Source organism: Schistocerca serialis, unplaced genomic scaffold (assembly GCF_023864345.2).
Source record: "Schistocerca serialis cubense isolate TAMUIC-IGC-003099 unplaced genomic scaffold, iqSchSeri2.2 HiC_scaffold_134, whole genome shotgun sequence".
In the NCBI taxonomy this organism is placed as follows: Eukaryota; Metazoa; Arthropoda; class Insecta; order Orthoptera; family Acrididae; genus Schistocerca; species Schistocerca serialis.
This window is the reverse complement of record NW_026047558.1, coordinates 130,001-135,000: the sequence shown is the minus strand read 5'-3', so window position 1 is coordinate 135,000 and position 5,000 is coordinate 130,001. Positions and strand designations below refer to the sequence as shown.

Genomic DNA, 5,000 nt, shown 5'->3' with positions numbered 1-5,000 from the left:
TACGTTGTACCTTAACCTAACCTACGTTGTACCTTAACCTAACCTACGTTGTACCTTAACCTAACCTACGTTGTACCTTAACCTAACCTACGTTGTACCTTAACCTAACCTACGTTGTACCTTAACCTAACCTACGTTGTACCTTAACCTAACCTACGTTGTACCTTAACCTAACCTACGTTGTACCTTAACCTAACCTACGTTGTACCTTAACCTAACCTACGTTGTGCCTTAACCTAACCTACGTTGTGCCTTAACCTAACCTACGTTGTGCCTTAACCTAACCTACGTTGTGCCTTAACCTAACCTACGTTGTGCCTTAACCTAACCTACGTTGTGCCTTAACCTAACCTACGTTGTGCCTTAACCTAACCTACGTTGTGCCTTAACCTAACCTATGTTGTGCCTTAACCTAACCTATGTTGTGCCTTAACCTAACCTACGTTGTGCCTTAACCTAACCTATGTTGTGCCTTAACCTAACCTATGTTGTGCCTTAACCTAACCTATGTTGTGCCTTAACCTAACCTATGTTGTGCCTTAACCTAACCTATGTTGTGCCTTAACCTAACCTATGTTGTGCCTTAACCTAACCTATGTTGTGCCTTAACCTAACCTATGTTGTGCCTTAACCTAACCTATGTTGTGCCTTAACCTAACCTACGTTGTGCCTTAACCTAACCTACGTTGTGCCTTAACCTAACCTACGTTGTGCCTTAACCTAACCTACGTTGTGCCTTAACCTAACCTACGTTGTGCCTTAACCTAACCTACGTTGTGCCTTAACCTAACCTACGTTGTGCCTTAACCTAACCTACGTTGTGCCTTAACCTAACCTACGTTGTGCCTTAACCTAACCTACGTTGTGCCTTAACCTAACCTACGTTGTGCCTTAACCTAACCTACGTTGTGCCTTAACCTAACCTACGTTGTGCCTTAACCTAACCTATGTTGTGCCTTAACCTAACCTATGTTGTGCCTTAACCTAACCTATGTTGTGCCTTAACCTAACCTATGTTGTGCCTTAACCTAACCTATGTTGTGCCTTAACCTAACCTATGTTGTGCCTTAACCTAACCTATGTTGTGCCTTAACCTAACCTATGTTGTGCCTTAACCTAACCTATGTTGTGCCTTAACCTAACCTATGTTGTGCCTTAACCTAACCTATGTTGTGCCTTAACCTAACCTACGTTGTGCCTTAACCTAACCTACGTTGTGCCTTAACCTAACCCATATTGTACCTTAACCTAACCCATATTGTACCTTAACCTAACCCATATTGTACCTTAACCTAACCCATATTGTACCTTAACCTAACCCATATTGTACCTTAACGTAACCTAATTTGTGCCTTAACGTAACCTAATTTGTGCCTTAACGTAACCTAATTTGTGCCTTAACGTAACCTAATTTGTGCCTTAACGTAACCTAATTTGTGCCTTAACGTAACCTAATTTGTGCCTTAACGTAACCTAATTTGTGCCTTAACGTAACCTAATTTGTGCCTTAACGTAACCTAATTTGTGCCTTAACGTAACCTAATTTGTGCCTTAACGTAACCTAATTTGTGCCTTAACGTAACCTAATTTGTGCCTTAACGTAACCTAATTTGTGCCTTAACGTAACCTAATTTGTGCCTTAACGTAACCTAATTTGTGCCTTAACGTAACCCATGTTGTGCCTTAACGTAACCCATGTTGTGCCTTAACGTAACCCAATTTGTGCCTTAACGTAACCCATGTTGTGCCTTAACCTAACCTATATTGTGCCTCAACCTAACCTATATTGCGCCTTAACCTGACGCACGTTGTCGCTGAACCTGCTCTGTAATTGTTATGCAACTCGTTAAATTAGTGTAGTGTTGCCTAACCGCAACCCTCGCAATATAGTTCGCTATTCGCACTGCCCGGTCCCCTGTGTATCGCGTCATGTTAAACACCTTGCAGGTGTTGCTGACTTTCCACATGCTCCTGCTATACACTGTAATGTGGATAGCAGCAGGACGTACATGCCCCCCCCCCTTCCCCCCTGCCTTCGCAAGCTGGTCGTTGAGAAGTTTGCATGTTCAATGCCCTTCGCATGCCGACGTACTCAGCCTACGTTGTGGTACGGCCTGTCACCTGTCCGCCGATGTACGCAAAACCCACAAACTGTACTGCACATTGGTCCGTATGTACTGAATGATACATCGTGGCACATGTGTGACCGTACGACGACTGCGCCTAGCAACGGCAGACCATACAGTCCAAATATTGTGCACGCAGCTACGTGTCGTCTCCCTATAAGAGCTGGATTGCAGTGTGGTACGCCATTCAGACGTGTGGGAGGAACGGACGCCCTGGATGGCGATCAGCATGAGCAGTCTGTTGATGTAGTGGAGCGTGTATTCGGACGTAGTCGTCTCTTCTCACACACCGTGATAGCATGTTGCACCGCGTTCCACATCTGCGACATCCTGCAGAGGCCGGCTGACAGTCGTTCGCGCAATGGACACCGCATACGTACGGGGGCTACCTTCCACGTGTTCTCGAGGCGTGCACATGTTGTTGCGTCTATGTGGGCAGACGTAGTGTGTTGTGACACCTGACACAGGCATGCAATACTCGTTGCAAATGGCGATGGACGTCTACGTTTGCTGGTGACGTTACGCAAATGAACAACAGGTAACCCGTTGTGGTGCGGTTGTTCTCGCTAGAGGTGAATCAGTGTTGGCGACGATCGGTCGAGCTATTAACCGGTTGTTTCAGGGATACCCACCATGCCCACGAACGTGAAAGGGGACCCACCATGCCCACGAACGCGAAAGGGGATCTGGGTGTGAGGCGATACGCGGCGGTGGCTGGGTGGGACCGTCCCCGGCCGGTGAGGGGGGGCCGCCCGGCGTGCTGGCAGCGCGGTGCGTGGGCGCACGCGCTACAGCCGGCTGGTGGGGGCGGCCAGTGGCAGGCGCGCCGGCCGACGGACGCGGCAGGCGGCGCAGCTGCGCGCCGGCGCCCCCTGCTCGCGGCGCCTTGCGGCCAAAGTAGGTCCTCGCGGGCCCGGTGCGAAGCGCGGTGGCCATCTGCAGTGTGCTGGTCCGATTGAGGACTGTGTGCGCTGAGGATGCGCCGCCGCCCGGCGCTCGGCGCCGCGACGCCGTCTGCTGCTCGGTCGCCCCAGCGGTTCTCGCAGGTGGTTTGTATCGCAGCTGTGCGGACGTGTTGGCGCGTGCGCTGTGCTGGGAGAGTTCGCTTCGGCACCCAAGTGGGGCTTTTGTCCTTCTGTGGCGCTGGCGTTGGAGCTGCCGGTCACCGTAGGTGGCGCGTGTTGTCTCCCGCCGGCAATGCCACGACAGCACGCTCCCGGGCCTCTGTCGGCAGCGGCAAGCTCAGTTGGGAGCACGGGTGGTCGCACCTAAAGCGTCTACTCGCCTAACTCCGGGCGATTGCGCCTCTCTCGAACCCGACCAAGTACTTAGGACGGCGCTGCGCGCCGCCGGGACCTGAGAGGGTTTCGAGGTGTGTTGTGCAGGGGAGCTCAGCCTCCTCCTGTTTGCAGAATAATTGAGCGGACGCTTGCGTGTTCGCGCGGGCCCCCGGGACACACTCCCGGGCGGCCGGCTGCTCAGCTCTAGTTGACGCAGCTCCCTGGTTGATCCTGCCAGTAGTCATATGCTTGTCTCAAAGATTAAGCCATGCATGTCTCAGTACAAGCCGCATTAAGGTGAAACCGCGAATGGCTCATTAAATCAGTTATGGTTCCTTAGATCGTACCCACGTTACTTGGATAACTGTGGTAATTCTAGAGCTAATACATGCAAACAGAGTCCCGACCAGAGATGGAAGGGACGCTTTTATTAGATCAAAACCAATCGGTCGGCTCGTCCGGTCCGTTTGCCTTGGTGACTCTGAATAACTTTGGACTGATCGCACGGTCCTCGTACCGGCGACGCATCTTTCAAATGTCTGCCTTATCAACTGTCGATGGTAGGTTCTGCGCCTACCATGGTTGTAACGGGTAACGGGGAATCAGGGTTCGATTCCGGAGAGGGAGCCTGAGAAACGGCTACCACATCCAAGGAAGGCAGCAGGCGCGCAAATTACCCACTCCCGGCACGGGGAGGTAGTGACGAAAAATAACGATACGGGACTCATCCGAGGCCCCGTAATCGGAATGAGTACACTTTAAATCCTTTAACGAGTATCTATTGGAGGGCAAGTCTGGTGCCAGCAGCCGCGGTAATTCCAGCTCCAATAGCGTATATTAAAGTTGTTGCGGTTAAAAAGCTCGTAGTTGGATTTGTGTCCCACGCTGTTGGTTCACCGCCCGTCGGTGTTTAACTGGCATGTATCGTGGGACGTCCTGCCGGTGGGGCGAGCCGAAGGCGTGCGACCGCCTCGTGCGTGCTCGTGCGTCCCGAGGCGGACCCCGTTGAAATCCTACCAGGGTGCTCTTTATTGAGTGTCTCGGTGGGCCGGCACGTTTACTTTGAACAAATTAGAGTGCTTAAAGCAGGCAAGCCCGCCTGAATACTGTGTGCATGGAATAATGGAATAGGACCTCGGTTCTATTTTGTTGGTTTTCGGAACCCGAGGTAATGATTAATAGGGACAGGCGGGGGCATTCGTATTGCGACGTTAGAGGTGAAATTCTTGGATCGTCGCAAGACGAACAGAAGCGAAAGCATTTGCCAAGTATGTTTTCATTAATCAAGAACGAAAGTTAGAGGTTCGAAGGCGATCAGATACCGCCCTAGTTCTAACCATAAACGATGCCAGCCAGCGATCCGCCGCAGTTCCTCCGATGACTCGGCGGGCAGCCTCCGGGAAACCAAAGCTTTTGGGTTCCGGGGGAAGTATGGTTGCAAAGCTGAAACTTAAAGGAATTGACGGAAGGGCACCACCAGGAGTGGAGCCTGCGGCTTAATTTGACTCAACACGGGAAACCTCACCAGGCCCGGACACCGGAAGGATTGACAGATTGATAGCTCTTTCTTGATTCGGTGGGTGGTGGTGCATGG

At 51.3% G+C, this 5,000-nt stretch overlaps 1 non-coding gene across 1 annotated transcript in view; it reads left to right on the top strand.

Moving 5' to 3' along the window:
- Nucleotides 1-3,624: 3,624 nt before the first annotated feature.
- The window catches only part of LOC126439733 (small subunit ribosomal RNA), a 1,909-nt gene continuing 533 nt past the window's right edge, over nucleotides 3,625-5,000 (top strand). Inside the window, exon 1 of the ribosomal RNA XR_007581356.1 lies at nucleotides 3,625-5,000. This exon is cut by the window's right edge and continues 533 nt beyond it. This is a non-coding gene — a ribosomal RNA (small subunit ribosomal RNA).